Source organism: Conger conger, chromosome 15 (genome assembly GCF_963514075.1).
Source record: "Conger conger chromosome 15, fConCon1.1, whole genome shotgun sequence".
In the NCBI taxonomy this organism is placed as follows: Eukaryota; Metazoa; Chordata; class Actinopteri; order Anguilliformes; family Congridae; genus Conger; species Conger conger.
Genome location: NC_083774.1, coordinates 42,001,772 through 42,024,387, shown reverse-complemented (window position 1 = coordinate 42,024,387; position 22,616 = coordinate 42,001,772). Strand labels below are relative to the sequence as shown.

Genomic DNA, 22,616 nt, shown 5'->3' with positions numbered 1-22,616 from the left:
GACCTTACCTATACCTAGTAATACTATTGTTTTGTTGTTGTGTTTTTTCTTTTTCTTTCAGTGTGCGATGAATCTTTCAAGCATGTTCAGCTGATGGTGACTGAGATGAGGACAGCATGCAGCGGACAGGCTGGAGGTGGTGACAGTGCAGTTCTTTGTGAGGGTGCAGCCAATAGCAGGATCGAGGCAGTCGGCTGCATAAGTCGGCAGCGCACATCCGTGGACTCCATTTGCCTGCCTCGGAGGGACATTGATGTCTAAATGTGTTCAGCTCAACATGAGAGGTTGTGTTTGATAAACCTCCTGATGCAGATTTGTCTTGTTTGTAAGTGCTGCCAGTTTAGGCTGTCCTTACGAGGCACACACGCGTGCTATGCATGCTTTCGCACTCAGTCCATGACTGCGAACCATGGCCAGAACCCGCCCCTTAGGTAGCGCAGGCTCAGGTAGGTCTCTTGTGCTCGCTCCGGCAGCACATATACTAAAATTGGAACGATACAGAGAAGATTAGCATGGCCCCTGCGCAAGGATGACACGCAAATTCGTGAAGCGTTCCATATTTTTAACCTTACCTGCGCACCAGTTGATATTTTCATGCCTAACCTGAGCTCTGGGTAACATTTTTTGTGAAGCGGTGCATATTTTGTGCCTTGCCTGAGGTCCAGGTAACATTTATTGGTGATTCTGTGCCTTACCTGAGCTCCAGGGTAACATGTTTTGTGATTTTTGTAAAACAGAAAGTTCTATTTTCATTTATACAAGCTGCTGTCCGGGTGTACCTAATAAAGTGGTCACCGAGTGTCCACTAACTCTGCTCGAGGGCAGAGGCTATTGTGACATCACAGGCTATTGTGACGTCACAGGAAATGGGTGGGCCAAATATTTGCATTTTCAGGCTGGTGGACAGGTGTACCTAATAAAGTGGTCACTGAGTGTGTATGAACCGCTAGAGGGCAACGGCTGTTGTGATAGCACAGGCTACTGTGACGTCACGGCAAATTGGTGGTCTTAAGTACGAGTGTAGAGATAAACCTAATAAAGTGAAACTCTGTCCTATTTTAAAAATAGAATCTCCATCTCTGCCGACCTTTTTTTATTTATTTTTTGAAATAAAATATCCATCTCGGTCCTATTTTAAAGAGTAGAACAGGTTCTCTGTATTGTTCCCATTTCAAGGAGTACAACAGGCCACTGAGGTGACTCGTCTTTGAAAAAGGCTTCATACGCCAGCGGACAAGTGCCTGGACATGGGCGGATGCTCTGCGTGAGGTGTGGTATGCTTGTGTGGCCCACTGGTGGGCCAGTAGCTGGCCATCTTCCCTCTGATCAAATAAACCCCAATTTCAAAGAGCAAGGGCTCATTTTTGGATGGTTGTTTGCTTTAGACTTGCAACTTGGCACTTTTTTCCCCCTCCGTTGATTGATGCAAATGTTTCTTTGTGCACTGCACACCACCTTGAGTGTATATTGGAAATAAAACTTTAAATGAGACAAATCGCTGTTGTCTGTTACTCTGACGACACTGAGTATCACGAGGGTATCTCCTAATATTTTGTGACTGTTCATATATCCAGGTCTAGCAAACTCGAATTCAGTTCTTGAGAATGTCTTGCTACTCATTGTCCAATTTCATTTCTTTTCCAGGCAGAAATTTTATTTGATAGTACAAAATGCAGAAAGGGAGCACCGTTGTGATTTTTAAAAATGATATTATTATTAATAATAATAATAATAATGACAATACAAATATGGCACAACTCGTTCACAGCAGAACATGGAGAAATGTCATGAGTACAAGAGATGGACGTGAATGGGGACCTACTTGTTGCTGCAACTAAATTCGGCAATTGTTCCAACAGTAGATAATAAACTGCCATCAAACAAAACAAGGACTGATTTGCACGTCCTCAAACTTAAACTGGAGCTATGCTGACGCCTAGTGTTAAAAGCTGAGCGTTTTTCTGCTGTTCAATATGTATGAAAATATATTTTTCACTGGCTTCTAGAGTGACTGCTATCGCGGTCACATGAGAATGATCACTGGTCTGATATTTTAATCACATAAATAAGTAGAATAAATAGAGCATGCCCATGGGAGGCATGTGTCCTGGTCTAAGATGTTCGCAGTGTCATGGTCCAAGCTGATGTCCTGCAGCGCCCGGCCCGTCTGCGACTGAGGTTCCCTGCAATGTGAGGCTGTGCACACAGGAAAAACATGCTTATCACAAGATTTATGAACATGCTATGTGACACAGAGTATTTAAAAGTAATAATAATAATAATAATAATAATTAATTTAACTTCACAGGGGCTACCAAGATGTAGTAGTTGACAGACCTAACCACAGCTAGCTAGCTACACTATACCACTGAAATGACTCACTTTTTAAAACATTTCGACAGAAATGATTAAATTGGGGGAGTAATTAGGCTGCATTATTCGTATAGTCACACGCTGAATCGAGGTATGGAGGTAGGTAGGTAGATAGCCAAGCAGCTATCCGCCTTGCAAGCCAGAGAATATTACGTTTTGTAATTAAAACGAAATGTGCGACATGCCAGCTTTGTCTTACGATATATTTCTAATGTAAAAATACATACATGATGTGTTTATACAGCTGGGAAGTTCTTTCATTCATTCGTTCTGTGTATTAACAGCAACGATAAACGTATTGAACAGCGCGAAAGCCAACTAGCTAGCCTGCTCTGACCATCGCTAACATGAAAATACAAATGATTCTTCTCATTTTAATAAAAATTTCATTAGAAAACGCATTGAAAGCTTACCTTTCACCGATGCGGGAGCAATGGCCGACGCGCCGATTTGAGTCAAAACGGAGGAAGAGCTACAATTGGCCGGCTAAACACGTGATGAATTTGGAACAAACACGTGTTCAATTTGGAACAAATCCGGCCATCTGATTGGCTGAGCCGCTTTGTCAAAGTTGGTGAAAGTTGTAAATTGGAACAAGGCACGGCCTCTGATTGGCTCCAATATTGGAACATATTGGAACATTGGAACATTGGAACAGAGAAGATCGGTAAAGTGGCCAAATCCATTTGACTTTTAAGAGGCCAGCCTGTAGTGCAGTGGCAAGGTCGGCGGTTCGAGCCCCGGTGTAGCTGCGATAAGATCCGCACAGCTGTTGGGCCCTTGGGGGATGCCCTTAACACCCCATTGCTCCAGGGCTGTTTCCTGCTTAGTCTAATCAGGACTTGTCGGTCGCTTTGGATAAAAGCGTCTGCTAAATAACAAATGATTATTTATTTATAGCTTGCATTGTAGCAACTAGACCTAACATCCTCAGAATGACCTACACCGTGGCACGGTGTCATTTTGTTGGGAATGTTAAATGAACCAAAATAAAGAAGAAGAAAAAAAAAAAGTGAAACAGCAAAGTTGGGTGAATTTTGCAACTTTGAGTTGCATCAGGCAAGTATATTTCTCGAGTTATCAAAATACATTAGTTGTATTGTAGACTGGTTTCCGGTTTAATTTTGTCTTTCAACCTATAGGTACAACACACATCAGGACATGTAGGTCTCTTTGGATAAAAGCGTCTGCTAAATAACAAATGATTATTTATTTATTTATTTATTTATTTATTTATTTATTTATTTATTTATTTATTTATTTATTTATTTATTTATTTATTTATTTATTTATTTATTTATTTATTTATTTATTTATTTATTTATTTATTTATTTATAGCATTGTGGCAACTCAACCTAACATCCTCAGGATGGCCTACACAGTGGCACGGTGTTATTTTGTTGGGAATGTAAGGTATATTTCTCGAGTTATGAAAATACATTAGTTGTATTGTAGACTGGTTTTATTTTGTCTTTGAACCTGTAGGTACACCGCACATCCCGATAGAAACACACATCAGGACTTGTCGGTAGCTTTGGATAAAAGCGTCATCCTCAGGAAGGCCTACACAGTGGCACGGTGTTATTTTGTTGAGAATGTCTGTCCTCCAGGGTCCTCGTCGCACTTCATTGTGCGTCGCTCTGGATAAGAGCGTCTGCTAAATGCCTGCAATGTAATGTAATGTAATGTGAAAAAGAAAGAACGGGAAACCGCAATGCTGTGTGAATTCTGTTGGGTGAAACATTCGCAGCATTGAAAACCATTCGCGTTTTTTCCCCTTTACATAGTTCTGAATGAAGATCAGGTATATCATTCTGAGTACAGTAAAAAATAAAATAAAAAAGGAACTTTGTACATGGGGTATATTCCAGATGTCTCATTAAAAATGCATGTCTTACGAAATTTAAAACGAAATTAGATTGAAGGCTTCACAATAGCCCACAGTCTTGTCCCGGAGGCTAGAACCTAAAGGCATATGGTGATGCAGCGTCTTTTGGTTATTACTGCTCTAGCCTTTGGAATAGCATGGGTCTTCGCGACTCCAAATCCGTAGACATTTTAAAAAGAAATCGTAAGACACACCCTGTTGTAGTTCTGTCTGTAGCGTGGTACACAAATAAAGTTTTGCGTAGCCACGCCTGTATTTGCACTCGGCCTACACGGGCAGATGGCTTCGTCGCCTACGGGAGATAATATTGTATTTTTCCAAATAGTTTCACTTGTTTCAGTTCGGTGCAATATGGACGCGTGCGCACATAAAACAGTGCTACTGCGGCCGGACGTCTCTCGGGTAAGGTTGCCTGCTGTAGGCGGTCCGCATGTCACGTTAACTTGGTGTAGAATCAACTTGTTCGCTTGCTAGCTAACGACTGGTGGCCATAGTCCTTCGCCTCCGCGTCGTACAGTAACCCCCTTGTTAACAAGATTATTCCTGATACACGTCGTAAATACAGTCGTGTAGGCTATTTATTGCATTTTCTGGAAGGCTTGGCTGCTGTGCGAGGATTATCCAGCTACTGAGCAAACTGTTTCCACGTGCTAGGCCGGCTATAGCTAGCTCGTTTGCTACCTTGGCGAGGCGATGTAATTTAGTGCTCCGGTGCCTCGCTTATTGTATGTGTCTGGCCATTTTGCATGCTTAGAGATTGGGGAAGTAGATGAGAAGCACCGTACGTGGCACAGGTAAAGACAATTGTCACAACATTTTCAGAGGCCTTGTTGGAAAACGTGGCATTTCCCCCACGTAGGCCCAGCGGACGCCAAAAGTCGCCGTGTTAAGTTAGCCTACACCACAGAAGTAAATAATCGTGTGCCATAGTGGCTAGCTAACGAAAACGACAACGCAGAAGAACCACTCAGCTTGCTTTGGTTGGATATACACACACGGCAGTCTGCTGAGTGGTCAAAGAGGGAATGCTGCTTTCCACGTTTGTTTTGAGCAAACACTCGTGTTTCGAAGAACTCGTTTCCTCCGCGTTTTCGTCCTTTTTAGTGAATTTCGAGTGCTTACTCTAAATTAACTTTTGATGAATTGCCTTGAAAAACTCAGCCTCCAGTTTCTGTTATAGTGTAAAGTACCTTTCGGGCGTACTGTATATGGTATTAGAAACCATGCAGTGTTTTTTTGTTTTTTTCTCAAGTGTCTCTATTAATTGTATGTAAACGATGTTCTTCCCATAGACTGTATCAAAGTAAGGCTCTTCCGTGCATGCACCGTCTTTTTGACGGTTTTCCCTTTTCTAGCTGGAGAGCCCTTGTGAAAGGAATGAGCCGACTGACCTCTGGTGGCAATTACTAGCAATGTACGGGGAGATCCGGAAGTACCGTATTTGAATTTGAAGATGGCGGGCTCCTTGTTTACTTTTCTTCAGATTTTACCTTTTGCTGTCAGATGGCCTGACCTTACCTATACCTAGTAATACTATTGTTTTGTTGTTGTGTTTTTTCTTTTTCTTTCAGTGTGCGATGAATCTTTCAAGCATGTTCAGCTGATGGTGACTGAGATGAGGACAGCATGCAGCGGACAGGCTGGAGGTGGTGACAGTGCAGTTCTTTGTGAGGGTGCAGCCAATAGCAGGATCGAGGCAGTCGGCTGCATAAGTCGGCAGCGCACATCCGTGGACTCCATTTGCCTGCCTCGGAGGGACATTGATGTCTAAATGTGTTCAGCTCAACATGAGAGGTTGTGTTTGATAAACCTCCTGATGCAGATTTGTCTTGTTTGTAAGTGCTGCCAGTTTAGGCTGTCCTTACGAGGCACACACGCGTGCTATGCATGCTTTCGCACTCAGTCCATGACTGCGAACCATGGCCAGAACCCGCCCCTTAGGTAGCGCAGGCTCAGGTAGGTCTCTTGTGCTCGCTCCGGCAGCACATATACTAAAATTGGAACGATACAGAGAAGATTAGCATGGCCCCTGCGCAAGGATGACACGCAAATTCGTGAAGCGTTCCATATTTTTAACCTTACCTGCGCACCAGTTGATATTTTCATGCCTAACCTGAGCTCTGGGTAACATTTTTTGTGAAGCGGTGCATATTTTGTGCCTTGCCTGAGGTCCAGGTAACATTTATTGGTGATTCTGTGCCTTACCTGAGCTCCAGGGTAACATGTTTTGTGATTTTTGTAAAACAGAAAGTTCTATTTTCATTTATACAAGCTGCTGTCCGGGTGTACCTAATAAAGTGGTCACCGAGTGTCCACTAACTCTGCTCGAGGGCAGAGGCTATTGTGACATCACAGGCTATTGTGACGTCACAGGAAATGGGTGGGCCAAATATTTGCATTTTCAGGCTGGTGGACAGGTGTACCTAATAAAGTGGTCACTGAGTGTGTATGAACCGCTAGAGGGCAACGGCTGTTGTGATAGCACAGGCTACTGTGACGTCACGGCAAATTGGTGGTCTTAAGTACGAGTGTAGAGATAAACCTAATAAAGTGAAACTCTGTCCTATTTTAAAAATAGAATCTCCATCTCTGCCGACCTTTTTTTATTTATTTTTTGAAATAAAATATCCATCTCGGTCCTATTTTAAAGAGTAGAACAGGTTCTCTGTATTGTTCCCATTTCAAGGAGTACAACAGGCCACTGAGGTGACTCGTCTTTGAAAAAGGCTTCATACGCCAGCGGACAAGTGCCTGGACATGGGCGGATGCTCTGCGTGAGGTGTGGTATGCTTGTGTGGCCCACTGGTGGGCCAGTAGCTGGCCATCTTCCCTCTGATCAAATAAACCCCAATTTCAAAGAGCAAGGGCTCATTTTTGGATGGTTGTTTGCTTTAGACTTGCAACTTGGCACTTTTTTCCCCCTCCGTTGATTGATGCAAATGTTTCTTTGTGCACTGCACACCACCTTGAGTGTATATTGGAAATAAAACTTTAAATGAGACGAATCGCTGTTGTCTGTTACTCTGACGACACTGAGTATCACGAGGGTATCTCCTAATATTTTGTGACTGTTCATATATCCAGGTCTAGCAAACTCGAATTCAGTTCTTGAGAATGTCTTGCTACTCATTGTCCAATTTCATTTCTTTTCCAGGCAGAAATTTTATTTGATAGTACAAAATGCAGAAAGGGAGCACCGTTGTGATTTTTAAAAATGATATTATTATTAATAATAATAATAATAATGACAATACAAATATGGCACAACTCGTTCACAGCAGAACATGGAGAAATGTCATGAGTACAAGAGATGGACGTGAATGGGGACCTACTTGTTGCTGCAACTAAATTCGGCAATTGTTCCAACAGTAGATAATAAACTGCCATCAAACAAAACAAGGACTGATTTGCACGTCCTCAAACTTAAACTGGAGCTATGCTGACGCCTAGTGTTAAAAGCTGAGCGTTTTTCTGCTGTTCAATATGTATGAAAATATATTTTTCACTGGCTTCTAGAGTGACTGCTATCGCGGTCACATGAGAATGATCACTGGTCTGATATTTTAATCACATAAATAAGTAGAATAAATAGAGCATGCCCATGGGAGGCATGTGTCCTGGTCTAAGATGTTCGCAGTGTCATGGTCCAAGCTGATGTCCTGCAGCGCCCGGCCCGTCTGCGACTGAGGTTCCCTGCAATGTGAGGCTGTGCACACAGGAAAAACATGCTTATCACAAGATTTATGAACATGCTATGTGACACAGAGTATTTAAAAGTAATAATAATAATAATAATAATAATAATAATTAATTTAACTTCACAGGGGCTACCAAGATGTAGTAGTTGACAGACCTAACCACAGCTAGCTAGCTACACTATACCACTGAAATGACTCACTTTTTAAAACATTTCGACAGAAATGATTAAATTGGGGGAGTAATTAGGCTGCATTATTCGTATAGTCACACGCTGAATCGAGGTATGGAGGTAGGTAGGTAGATAGCCAAGCAGCTATCCGCCTTGCAAGCCAGAGAATATTACGTTTTGTAATTAAAACGAAATGTGCGACATGCCAGCTTTGTCTTACGATATATTTCTAATGTAAAAATACATACATGATGTGTTTATACAGCTGGGAAGTTCTTTCATTCATTCGTTCTGTGTATTAACAGCAACGATAAACGTATTGAACAGCGCGAAAGCCAACTAGCTAGCCTGCTCTGACCATCGCTAACATGAAAATACAAATGATTCTTCTCATTTTAATAAAAATTTCATTAGAAAACGCATTGAAAGCTTACCTTTCACCGATGCGGGAGCAATGGCCGACGCGCCGATTTGAGTCAAAACGGAGGAAGAGCTACAATTGGCCGGCTAAACACGTGATGAATTTGGAACAAACACGTGTTCAATTTGGAACAAATCCGGCCATCTGATTGGCTGAGCCGCTTTGTCAAAGTTGGTGAAAGTTGTAAATTGGAACAAGGCACGGCCTCTGATTGGCTCCAATATTGGAACATATTGGAACATTGGAACATTGGAACAGAGAAGATCGGTAAAGTGGCCAAATCCATTTGACTTTTAAGAGGCCAGCCTGTAGTGCAGTGGCAAGGTCGGCGGTTCGAGCCCCGGTGTAGCTGCGATAAGATCCGCACAGCTGTTGGGCCCTTGGGGGATGCCCTTAACACCCCATTGCTCCAGGGCTGTTTCCTGCTTAGTCTAATCAGGACTTGTCGGTCGCTTTGGATAAAAGCGTCTGCTAAATAACAAATGATTATTTATTTATAGCTTGCATTGTAGCAACTAGACCTAACATCCTCAGAATGACCTACACCGTGGCACGGTGTCATTTTGTTGGGAATGTTAAATGAACCAAAATAAAGAAGAAGAAAAAAAAAAAGTGAAACAGCAAAGTTGGGTGAATTTTGCAACTTTGAGTTGCATCAGGCAAGTATATTTCTCGAGTTATCAAAATACATTAGTTGTATTGTAGACTGGTTTCCGGTTTAATTTTGTCTTTCAACCTATAGGTACAACACACATCAGGACATGTAGGTCTCTTTGGATAAAAGCGTCTGCTAAATAACAAATGATTATTTATTTATTTATTTATTTATTTATTTATTTATTTATTTATTTATTTATTTATTTATTTATTTATTTATTTATTTATTTATTTATTTATTTATTTATTTATTTATTTATTTATTTATTTATTTATTTATTTATTTATTTATTTATTTATTTATTTATTTATTGCTAGCATTGTGGCAACTCAACCTAACATCCTCAGGATGGCCTACACAGTGGCACGGTGTTATTTTGTTGGGAATGTAAGGTATATTTCTCGAGTTATGAAAATACATTAGTTGTATTGTAGACTGGTTTTATTTTGTCTTTGAACCTGTAGGTACACCGCACATCCCGATAGAAACACACATCAGGACTTGTCGGTAGCTTTGTATAAAAGCGTCATCCTCAGGAAGGCCTACACAGTGGCACGGTGTTATTTTGTTGAGAATGTCTGTCCTCCAGGGTCCTCGTCGCACTTCATTGTGCGTCGCTCTGGATAAGAGCGTCTGCTAAATGCCTGCAATGTAATGTAATGTAATGTGAAAAAGAAAGAACGGGAAACCGCAATGCTGTGTGAATTCTGTTGGGTGAAACATTCGCAGCATTGAAAACCATTCGCGTTTTTTCCCCTTTACATAGTTCTGAATGAAGATCAGGTATATCATTCTGAGTACAGTAAAAAATAAAATAAAAAAGGAACTTTGTACATGGGGTATATTCCAGATGTCTCATTAAAAATGCATGTCTTACGAAATTTAAAACGAAATTAGATTGAAGGCTTCACAATAGCCCACAGTCTTGTCCCGGAGGCTAGAACCTAAAGGCATATGGTGATGCAGCGTCTTTTGGTTATTACTGCTCTAGCCTTTGGAATAGCATGGGTCTTCGCGACTCCAAATCCGTAGACATTTTAAAAAGAAATCGTAAGACACACCCTGTTGTAGTTCTGTCTGTAGCGTGGTACACAAATAAAGTTTTGCGTAGCCACGCCTGTATTTGCACTCGGCCTACACGGGCAGATGGCTTCGTCGCCTACGGGAGATAATATTGTATTTTTCCAAATAGTTTCACTTGTTTCAGTTCGGTGCAATATGGACGCGTGCGCACATAAAACAGTGCTACTGCGGCCGGACGTCTCTCGGGTAAGGTTGCCTGCTGTAGGCGGTCCGCATGTCACGTTAACTTGGTGTAGAATCAACTTGTTCGCTTGCTAGCTAACGACTGGTGGCCATAGTCCTTCGCCTCCGCGTCGTACAGTAACCCCCTTGTTAACAAGATTATTCCTGATACACGTCGTAAATACAGTCGTGTAGGCTATTTATTGCATTTTCTGGAAGGCTTGGCTGCTGTGCGAGGATTATCCAGCTACTGAGCAAACTGTTTCCACGTGCTAGGCCGGCTATAGCTAGCTCGTTTGCTACCTTGGCGAGGCGATGTAATTTAGTGCTCCGGTGCCTCGCTTATTGTATGTGTCTGGCCATTTTGCATGCTTAGAGATTGGGGAAGTAGATGAGAAGCACCGTACGTGGCACAGGTAAAGACAATTGTCACAACATTTTCAGAGGCCTTGTTGGAAAACGTGGCATTTCCCCCACGTAGGCCCAGCGGACGCCAAAAGTCGCCGTGTTAAGTTAGCCTACACCACAGAAGTAAATAATCGTGTGCCATAGTGGCTAGCTAACGAAAACGACAACGCAGAAGAACCACTCAGCTTGCTTTGGTTGGATATACACACACGGCAGTCTGCTGAGTGGTCAAAGAGGGAATGCTGCTTTCCACGTTTGTTTTGAGCAAACACTCGTGTTTCGAAGAACTCGTTTCCTCCGCGTTTTCGTCCTTTTTAGTGAATTTCGAGTGCTTACTCTAAATTAACTTTTGATGAATTGCCTTGAAAAACTCAGCCTCCAGTTTCTGTTATAGTGTAAAGTACCTTTCGGGCGTACTGTATATGGTATTAGAAACCATGCAGTGTTTTTTTGTTTTTTTCTCAAGTGTCTCTATTAATTGTATGTAAACGATGTTCTTCCCATAGACTGTATCAAAGTAAGGCTCTTCCGTGCATGCACCGTCTTTTTGACGGTTTTCCCTTTTCTAGCTGGAGAGCCCTTGTGAAAGGAATGAGCCGACTGACCTCTGGTGGCAATTACTAGCAATGTACGGGGAGATCCGGAAGTACCGTATTTGAATTTGAAGATGGCGGGCTCCTTGTTTACTTTTCTTCAGATTTTACCTTTTGCTGTCAGATGGCCTGACCTTACCTATACCTAGTAATACTATTGTTTTGTTGTTGTGTTTTTTCTTTTTCTTTCAGTGTGCGATGAATCTTTCAAGCATGTTCAGCTGATGGTGACTGAGATGAGGACAGCATGCAGCGGACAGGCTGGAGGTGGTGACAGTGCAGTTCTTTGTGAGGGTGCAGCCAATAGCAGGATCGAGGCAGTCGGCTGCATAAGTCGGCAGCGCACATCCGTGGACTCCATTTGCCTGCCTCGGAGGGACATTGATGTCTAAATGTGTTCAGCTCAACATGAGAGGTTGTGTTTGATAAACCTCCTGATGCAGATTTGTCTTGTTTGTAAGTGCTGCCAGTTTAGGCTGTCCTTACGAGGCACACACGCGTGCTATGCATGCTTTCGCACTCAGTCCATGACTGCGAACCATGGCCAGAACCCGCCCCTTAGGTAGCGCAGGCTCAGGTAGGTCTCTTGTGCTCGCTCCGGCAGCACATATACTAAAATTGGAACGATACAGAGAAGATTAGCATGGCCCCTGCGCAAGGATGACACGCAAATTCGTGAAGCGTTCCATATTTTTAACCTTACCTGCGCACCAGTTGATATTTTCATGCCTAACCTGAGCTCTGGGTAACATTTTTTGTGAAGCGGTGCATATTTTGTGCCTTGCCTGAGGTCCAGGTAACATTTATTGGTGATTCTGTGCCTTACCTGAGCTCCAGGGTAACATGTTTTGTGATTTTTGTAAAACAGAAAGTTCTATTTTCATTTATACAAGCTGCTGTCCGGGTGTACCTAATAAAGTGGTCACCGAGTGTCCACTAACTCTGCTCGAGGGCAGAGGCTATTGTGACATCACAGGCTATTGTGACGTCACAGGAAATGGGTGGGCCAAATATTTGCATTTTCAGGCTGGTGGACAGGTGTACCTAATAAAGTGGTCACTGAGTGTGTATGAACCGCTAGAGGGCAACGGCTGTTGTGATAGCACAGGCTACTGTGACGTCACGGCAAATTGGTGGTCTTAAGTACGAGTGTAGAGATAAACCTAATAAAGTGAAACTCTGTCCTATTTTAAAAATAGAATCTCCATCTCTGCCGACCTTTTTTTATTTATTTTTTGAAATAAAATATCCATCTCGGTCCTATTTTAAAGAGTAGAACAGGTTCTCTGTATTGTTCCCATTTCAAGGAGTACAACAGGCCACTGAGGTGACTCGTCTTTGAAAAAGGCTTCATACGCCAGCGGACAAGTGCCTGGACATGGGCGGATGCTCTGCGTGAGGTGTGGTATGCTTGTGTGGCCCACTGGTGGGCCAGTAGCTGGCCATCTTCCCTCTGATCAAATAAACCCCAATTTCAAAGAGCAAGGGCTCATTTTTGGATGGTTGTTTGCTTTAGACTTGCAACTTGGCACTTTTTTCCCCCTCCGTTGATTGATGCAAATGTTTCTTTGTGCACTGCACACCACCTTGAGTGTATATTGGAAATAAAACTTTAAATGAGACGAATCGCTGTTGTCTGTTACTCTGACGACACTGAGTATCACGAGGGTATCTCCTAATATTTTGTGACTGTTCATATATCCAGGTCTAGCAAACTCGAATTCAGTTCTTGAGAATGTCTTGCTACTCATTGTCCAATTTCATTTCTTTTCCAGGCAGAAATTTTATTTGATAGTACAAAATGCAGAAAGGGAGCACCGTTGTGATTTTTAAAAATGATATTATTATTAATAATAATAATAATAATGACAATACAAATATGGCACAACTCGTTCACAGCAGAACATGGAGAAATGTCATGAGTACAAGAGATGGACGTGAATGGGGACCTACTTGTTGCTGCAACTAAATTCGGCAATTGTTCCAACAGTAGATAATAAACTGCCATCAAACAAAACAAGGACTGATTTGCACGTCCTCAAACTTAAACTGGAGCTATGCTGACGCCTAGTGTTAAAAGCTGAGCGTTTTTCTGCTGTTCAATATGTATGAAAATATATTTTTCACTGGCTTCTAGAGTGACTGCTATCGCGGTCACATGAGAATGATCACTGGTCTGATATTTTAATCACATAAATAAGTAGAATAAATAGAGCATGCCCATGGGAGGCATGTGTCCTGGTCTAAGATGTTCGCAGTGTCATGGTCCAAGCTGATGTCCTGCAGCGCCCGGCCCGTCTGCGACTGAGGTTCCCTGCAATGTGAGGCTGTGCACACAGGAAAAACATGCTTATCACAAGATTTATGAACATGCTATGTGACACAGAGTATTTAAAAGTAATAATAATAATAATAATAATAATAATAATTAATTTAACTTCACAGGGGCTACCAAGATGTAGTAGTTGACAGACCTAACCACAGCTAGCTAGCTACACTATACCACTGAAATGACTCACTTTTTAAAACATTTCGACAGAAATGATTAAATTGGGGGAGTAATTAGGCTGCATTATTCGTATAGTCACACGCTGAATCGAGGTATGGAGGTAGGTAGGTAGATAGCCAAGCAGCTATCCGCCTTGCAAGCCAGAGAATATTACGTTTTGTAATTAAAACGAAATGTGCGACATGCCAGCTTTGTCTTACGATATATTTCTAATGTAAAAATACATACATGATGTGTTTATACAGCTGGGAAGTTCTTTCATTCATTCGTTCTGTGTATTAACAGCAACGATAAACGTATTGAACAGCGCGAAAGCCAACTAGCTAGCCTGCTCTGACCATCGCTAACATGAAAATACAAATGATTCTTCTCATTTTAATAAAAATTTCATTAGAAAACGCATTGAAAGCTTACCTTTCACCGATGCGGGAGCAATGGCCGACGCGCCGATTTGAGTCAAAACGGAGGAAGAGCTACAATTGGCCGGCTAAACACGTGATGAATTTGGAACAAACACGTGTTCAATTTGGAACAAATCCGGCCATCTGATTGGCTGAGCCGCTTTGTCAAAGTTGGTGAAAGTTGTAAATTGGAACAAGGCACGGCCTCTGATTGGCTCCAATATTGGAACATATTGGAACATTGGAACATTGGAACAGAGAAGATCGGTAAAGTGGCCAAATCCATTTGACTTTTAAGAGGCCAGCCTGTAGTGCAGTGGCAAGGTCGGCGGTTCGAGCCCCGGTGTAGCTGCGATAAGATCCGCACAGCTGTTGGGCCCTTGGGGGATGCCCTTAACACCCCATTGCTCCAGGGCTGTTTCCTGCTTAGTCTAATCAGGACTTGTCGGTCGCTTTGGATAAAAGCGTCTGCTAAATAACAAATGATTATTTATTTATAGCTTGCATTGTAGCAACTAGACCTAACATCCTCAGAATGACCTACACCGTGGCACGGTGTCATTTTGTTGGGAATGTTAAATGAACCAAAATAAAGAAGAAGAAAAAAAAAAAGTGAAACAGCAAAGTTGGGTGAATTTTGCAACTTTGAGTTGCATCAGGCAAGTATATTTCTCGAGTTATCAAAATACATTAGTTGTATTGTAGACTGGTTTCCGGTTTAATTTTGTCTTTCAACCTATAGGTACAACACACATCAGGACATGTAGGTCTCTTTGGATAAAAGCGTCTGCTAAATAACAAATGATTATTTATTTATTTATTTATTTATTTATTTATTTATTTATTTATTTATTTATTTATTTATTTATTTATTTATTTATTTATTTATTTATTTATTTATTTATTTATTTATTTATTTATTTATTTATTTATTTATTTATTTATTTATTTATTTATTTATTTATTTATTTATTTATTTATTTATTTATTTATTTATTTATTGCTAGCATTGTGGCAACTCAACCTAACATCCTCAGGATGGCCTACACAGTGGCACGGTGTTATTTTGTTGGGAATGTAAGGTATATTTCTCGAGTTATGAAAATACATTAGTTGTATTGTAGACTGGTTTTATTTTGTCTTTGAACCTGTAGGTACACCGCACATCCCGATAGAAACACACATCAGGACTTGTCGGTAGCTTTGTATAAAAGCGTCATCCTCAGGAAGGCCTACACAGTGGCACGGTGTTATTTTGTTGAGAATGTCTGTCCTCCAGGGTCCTCGTCGCACTTCATTGTGCGTCGCTCTGGATAAGAGCGTCTGCTAAATGCCTGCAATGTAATGTAATGTAATGTGAAAAAGAAAGAACGGGAAACCGCAATGCTGTGTGAATTCTGTTGGGTGAAACATTCGCAGCATTGAAAACCATTCGCGTTTTTTCCCCTTTACATAGTTCTGAATGAAGATCAGGTATATCATTCTGAGTACAGTAAAAAATAAAATAAAAAAGGAACTTTGTACATGGGGTATATTCCAGATGTCTCATTAAAAATGCATGTCTTACGAAATTTAAAACGAAATTAGATTGAAGGCTTCACAATAGCCCACAGTCTTGTCCCGGAGGCTAGAACCTAAAGGCATATGGTGATGCAGCGTCTTTTGGTTATTACTGCTCTAGCCTTTGGAATAGCATGGGTCTTCGCGACTCCAAATCCGTAGACATTTTAAAAAGAAATCGTAAGACACACCCTGTTGTAGTTCTGTCTGTAGCGTGGTACACAAATAAAGTTTTGCGTAGCCACGCCTGTATTTGCACTCGGCCTACACGGGCAGATGGCTTCGTCGCCTACGGGAGATAATATTGTATTTTTCCAAATAGTTTCACTTGTTTCAGTTCGGTGCAATATGGACGCGTGCGCACATAAAACAGTGCTACTGCGGCCGGACGTCTCTCGGGTAAGGTTGCCTGCTGTAGGCGGTCCGCATGTCACGTTAACTTGGTGTAGAATCAACTTGTTCGCTTGCTAGCTAACGACTGGTGGCCATAGTCCTTCGCCTCCGCGTCGTACAGTAACCCCCTTGTTAACAAGATTATTCCTGATACACGTCGTAAATACAGTCGTGTAGGCTATTTATTGCATTTTCTGGAAGGCTTGGCTGCTGTGCGAGGATTATCCAGCTACTGAGCAAACTGTTTCCACGTGCTAGGCCGGCTATAGCTAGCTCGTTTGCTACCTTGGCGAGGCGATGTAATTTAGTGCTCCGGTGCCTCGCTTATTGTATGTGTCTGGCCTTTTTGCATGCTTAGAGATTGGGGAAGTAGATGAGAAGCACCGTACGTGGCACAGGTAAAGACAATTGTCACAACATTTTCAGAGGCCTTGTTGGAAAACGTGGCATTTCCCCCACGTAGGCCCAGCGGACGCCAAAAGTCGCCGTGTTAAGTTAGCCTACACCACAGAAGTAAATAATCGTGTGCCATAGTGGCTAGCTAACGAAAACGACAACGCAGAAGAACCACTCAGCTTGCTTTGGTTGGATATACACACACGGCAGTCTGCTGAGTGGTCAAAGAGGGAATGCTGCTTTCCACGTTTGTTTTGAGCAAACACTCGTGTTTCGAAGAACTCGTTTCCTCCGCGTTTTCGTCCTTTTTAGTGAATTTCGAGTGCTTACTCTAAATTAACTTTTGATGAATTGCCTTGAAAAACTCAGCCTCCAGTTTCTGTTATAGTGTAAAGTACCTTTCGGGCGTACTGTATATGGTATTAGAAACCATGCAGTGTTTTTTTGTTTTTTTCTCAAGTGTCTCTATTAATTGTATGTAAACGATGTTCTTCCCATAGACTGTATCAAAGTAAGGCTCTTCCGTGCATGCACCGTCTTTTTGACGGTTTTCCCTTTTCTAGCTGGAGAGCCCTTGTGAAAGGAATGAGCCGACTGACCTCTGGTGGCAATTACTAGCAATGTACGGGGAGATCCGGAAGTACCGTATTTGAATTTGAAGATGGCGGGCTCCTTGTTTACTTTTCTTCAGATTTTACCTTTTGCTGTCAGATGGCCTGACCTTACCTATACCTAGTAATACTATTGTTTTGTTGTTGTGTTTTTTCTTTTTCTTTCAGTGTGCGATGAATCTTTCAAGCATGTTCAGCTGATGGTGACTGAGATGAGGACAGCATGCAGCGGACAGGCTGGAGGTGGTGACAGTGCAGTTCTTTGTGAGGGTGCAGCCAATAGCAGGATCGAGGCAGTCGGCTGCATAAGTCGGCAGCGCACATCCGTGGACTCCATTTGCCTGCCTCGGAGGGACATTGATGTCTAAATGTGTTCAGCTCAACATGAGAGGTTGTGTTTGATAAACCTCCTGATGCAGATTTGTCTTGTTTGTAAGTGCTGCCAGTTTAGGCTGTCCTTACGAGGCACACACGCGTGCTATGCATGCTTTCGCACTCAGTCCATGACTGCGAACCATGGCCAGAACCCGCCCCTTAGGTAGCGCAGGCTCAGGTAGGTCTCTTGTGCTCGCTCCGGCAGCACATATACTAAAATTGGAACGATACAGAGAAGATTAGCATGGCCCCTGCGCAAGGATGACACGCAAATTCGTGAAGCGTTCCATATTTTTAACCTTACCTGCGCACCAGTTGATATTTTCATGCCTAACCTGAGCTCTGGGTAACATTTTTTGTGAAGCGGTGCATATTTTGTGCCTTGCCTGAGGTCCAGGTAACATTTATTGGTGATTCTGTGCCTTACCTGAGCTCCAGGGTAACATGTTTTGTGATTTTTGTAAAACAGAAAGTTCTATTTTCATTTATACAAGCTGCTGTCCGGGTGTACCTAATAAAGTGGTCACCGAGTGTCCACTAACTCTGCTCGAGGGCAGAGGCTATTGTGACATCACAGGCTATTGTGACGTCACAGGAAATGGGTGGGCCAAATATTTGCATTTTCAGGCTGGTGGACAGGTGTACCTAATAAAGTGGTCACTGAGTGTGTATGAACCGCTAGAGGGCAACGGCTGTTGTGATAGCACAGGCTACTGTGACGTCACGGCAAATTGGTGGTCTTAAGTACGAGTGTAGAGATAAACCTAATAAAGTGAAACTCTGTCCTATTTTAAAAATAGAATCTCCATCTCTGCCGACCTTTTTTTATTTATTTTTTGAAATAAAATATCCATCTCGGTCCTATTTTAAAGAGTAGAACAGGTTCTCTGTATTGTTCCCATTTCAAGGAGTACAACAGGCCACTGAGGTGACTCGTCTTTGAAAAAGGCTTCATACGCCAGCGGACAAGTGCCTGGACATGGGCGGATGCTCTGCGTGAGGTGTGGTATGCTTGTGTGGCCCACTGGTGGGCCAGTAGCTGGCCATCTTCCCTCTGATCAAATAAACCCCAATTTCAAAGAGCAAGGGCTCATTTTTGGATGGTTGTTTGCTTTAGACTTGCAACTTGGCACTTTTTTCCCCCTCCGTTGATTGATGCAAATGTTTCTTTGTGCACTGCACACCACCTTGAGTGTATATTGGAAATAAAACTTTAAATGAGACGAATCGCTGTTGTCTGTTACTCTGACGACACTGAGTATCACGAGGGTATCTCCTAATATTTTGTGACTGTTCATATATCCAGGTCTAGCAAACTCGAATTCAGTTCTTGAGAATGTCTTGCTACTCATTGTCCAATTTCATTTCTTTTCCAGGCAGAAATTTTATTTGATAGTACAAAATGCAGAAAGGGAGCACCGTTGTGATTTTTAAAAATGATATTATTATTAATAATAATAATAATAATGACAATACAAATATGGCACAACTCGTTCACAGCAGAACATGGAGAAATGTCATGAGTACAAGAGATGGACGTGAATGGGGACCTACTTGTTGCTGCAACTAAATTCGGCAATTGTTCCAACAGTAGATAATAAACTGCCATCAAACAAAACAAGGACTGATTTGCACGTCCTCAAACTTAAACTGGAGCTATGCTGACGCCTAGTGTTAAAAGCTGAGCGTTTTTCTGCTGTTCAATATGTATGAAAATATATTTTTCACTGGCTTCTAGAGTGACTGCTATCGCGGTCACATGAGAATGATCACTGGTCTGATATTTTAATCACATAAATAAGTAGAATAAATAGAGCATGCCCATGGGAGGCATGTGTCCTGGTCTAAGATGTTCGCAGTGTCATGGTCCAAGCTGATGTCCTGCAGCGCCCGGCCCGTCTGCGACTGAGGTTCCCTGCAATGTGAGGCTGTGCACACAGGAAAAACATGCTTATCACAAGATTTATGAACATGCTATGTGACACAGAGTATTTAAAAGTAATAATAATAATAATAATAATAATAATAATTAATTTAACTTCACAGGGGCTACCAAGATGTAGTAGTTGACAGACCTAACCACAGCTAGCTAGCTACACTATACCACTGAAATGACTCACTTTTTAAAACATTTCGACAGAAATGATTAAATTGGGGGAGTAATTAGGCTGCATTATTCGTATAGTCACACGCTGAATCGAGGTATGGAGGTAGGTAGGTAGATAGCCAAGCAGCTATCCGCCTTGCAAGCCAGAGAATATTACGTTTTGTAATTAAAACGAAATGTGCGACATGCCAGCTTTGTCTTACGATATATTTCTAATGTAAAAATACATACATGATGTGTTTATACAGCTGGGAAGTTCTTTCATTCATTCGTTCTGTGTATTAACAGCAACGATAAACGTATTGAACAGCGCGAAAGCCAACTAGCTAGCCTGCTCTGACCATCGCTAACATGAAAATACAAATGATTCTTCTCATTTTAATAAAAATTTCATTAGAAAACGCATTGAAAGCTTACCTTTCACCGATGCGGGAGCAATGGCCGACGCGCCGATTTGAGTCAAAACGGAGGAAGAGCTACAATTGGCCGGCTAAACACGTGATGAATTTGGAACAAACACGTGTTCAATTTGGAACAAATCCGGCCATCTGATTGGCTGAGCCGCTTTGTCAAAGTTGGTGAAAGTTGTAAATTGGAACAAGGCACGGCCTCTGATTGGCTCCAATATTGGAACATATTGGAACATTGGAACATTGGAACAGAGAAGATCGGTAAAGTGGCCAAATCCATTTGACTTTTAAGAGGCCAGCCTGTAGTGCAGTGGCAAGGTCGGCGGTTCGAGCCCCGGTGTAGCTGCGATAAGATCCGCACAGCTGTTGGGCCCTTGGGGGATGCCCTTAACACCCCATTGCTCCAGGGCTGTTTCCTGCTTAGTCTAATCAGGACTTGTCGGTCGCTTTGGATAAAAGCGTCTGCTAAATAACAAATGATTATTTATTTATAGCTTGCATTGTAGCAACTAGACCTAACATCCTCAGAATGACCTACACCGTGGCACGGTGTCATTTTGTTGGGAATGTTAAATGAACCAAAATAAAGAAGAAGAAAAAAAAAAAGTGAAACAGCAAAGTTGGGTGAATTTTGCAACTTTGAGTTGCATCAGGCAAGTATATTTCTCGAGTTATCAAAATACATTAGTTGTATTGTAGACTGGTTTCCGGTTTAATTTTGTCTTTCAACCTATAGGTACAACACACATCAGGACATGTAGGTCTCTTTGGATAAAAGCGTCTGCTAAATAACAAATGATTATTTATTTATTTATTTATTTATTTATTTATTTATTTATTTATTTATTTATTTATTTATTTATTTATTTATTTATTTATTTATTTATTTATTTATTTATTTATTTATTTATTTATTTATAGCATTGTGGCAACTCAACCTAACATCCTCAGGATGGCCTACACAGTGGCACGGTGTTATTTTGTTGGGAATGTAAGGTATATTTCTCGAGTTATGAAAATACATTAGTTGTATTGTAGACTGGTTTTATTTTGTCTTTGAACCTGTAGGTACACCGCACATCCCGATAGAAACACACATCAGGACTTGTCGGTAGCTTTGTATAAAAGCGTCATCCTCAGGAAGGCCTACACAGTGGCACGGTGTTATTTTGTTGAGAATGTCTGTCCTCCAGGGTCCTCGTCGCACTTCATTGTGCGTCGCTCTGGATAAGAGCGTCTGCTAAATGCCTGCAATGTAATGTAATGTAATGTGAAAAAGAAAGAACGGGAAACCGCAATGCTGTGTGAATTCTGTTGGGTGAAACATTCGCAGCATTGAAAACCATTCGCGTTTTTTCCCCTTTACATAGTTCTGAATGAAGATCAGGTATATCATTCTGAGTACAGTAAAAAATAAAATAAAAAAGGAACTTTGTACATGGGGTATATTCCAGATGTCTCATTAAAAATGCATGTCTTACGAAATTTAAAACGAAATTAGATTGAAGGCTTCACAATAGCCCACAGTCTTGTCCCGGAGGCTAGAACCTAAAGGCATATGGTGATGCAGCGTCTTTTGGTTATTACTGCTCTAGCCTTTGGAATAGCATGGGTCTTCGCGACTCCAAATCCGTAGACATTTTAAAAAGAAATCGTAAGACACACCCTGTTGTAGTTCTGTCTGTAGCGTGGTACACAAATAAAGTTTTGCGTAGCCACGCCTGTATTTGCACTCGGCCTACACGGGCAGATGGCTTCGTCGCCTACGGGAGATAATATTGTATTTTTCCAAATAGTTTCACTTGTTTCAGTTCGGTGCAATATGGACGCGTGCGCACATAAAACAGTGCTACTGCGGCCGGACGTCTCTCGGGTAAGGTTGCCTGCTGTAGGCGGTCCGCATGTCACGTTAACTTGGTGTAGAATCAACTTGTTCGCTTGCTAGCTAACGACTGGTGGCCATAGTCCTTCGCCTCCGCGTCGTACAGTAACCCCCTTGTTAACAAGATTATTCCTGATACACGTCGTAAATACAGTCGTGTAGGCTATTTATTGCATTTTCTGGAAGGCTTGGCTGCTGTGCGAGGATTATCCAGCTACTGAGCAAACTGTTTCCACGTGCTAGGCCGGCTATAGCTAGCTCGTTTGCTACCTTGGCGAGGCGATGTAATTTAGTGCTCCGGTGCCTCGCTTATTGTATGTGTCTGGCCATTTTGCATGCTTAGAGATTGGGGAAGTAGATGAGAAGCACCGTACGTGGCACAGGTAAAGACAATTGTCACAACATTTTCAGAGGCCTTGTTGGAAAACGTGGCATTTCCCCCACGTAGGCCCAGCGGACGCCAAAAGTCGCCGTGTTAAGTTAGCCTACACCACAGAAGTAAATAATCGTGTGCCAT

At 41.9% G+C, this 22,616-nt stretch overlaps 4 non-coding genes across 4 annotated transcripts; all 4 read left to right on the top strand.

Annotated features, from left to right (window-relative positions):
• The first annotated feature begins 457 nt into the window (after nucleotides 1-457).
• On the top strand, nucleotides 458-564 carry LOC133112683 (U6 spliceosomal RNA). The gene has a single exon (XR_009705499.1). It is a non-coding gene; the product is annotated as a U6 spliceosomal RNA (small nuclear RNA).
• A 5,665-nt stretch (nucleotides 565-6,229) lies between these two features.
• Nucleotides 6,230-6,336, top strand: LOC133112681 (U6 spliceosomal RNA). Its single transcript, XR_009705498.1, has one exon. It is a non-coding gene; the product is annotated as a U6 spliceosomal RNA (small nuclear RNA).
• Nucleotides 6,337-12,043: 5,707 nt separating this feature from the next.
• LOC133112680 (U6 spliceosomal RNA) lies at nucleotides 12,044-12,150 on the top strand. The gene has a single exon (XR_009705497.1). It is a non-coding gene; the product is annotated as a U6 spliceosomal RNA (small nuclear RNA).
• Nucleotides 12,151-17,889: 5,739 nt separating this feature from the next.
• On the top strand, nucleotides 17,890-17,996 carry LOC133112679 (U6 spliceosomal RNA). Its single transcript, XR_009705496.1, has one exon. It is a non-coding gene; the product is annotated as a U6 spliceosomal RNA (small nuclear RNA).
• Nucleotides 17,997-22,616: the final 4,620 nt, after the last annotated feature.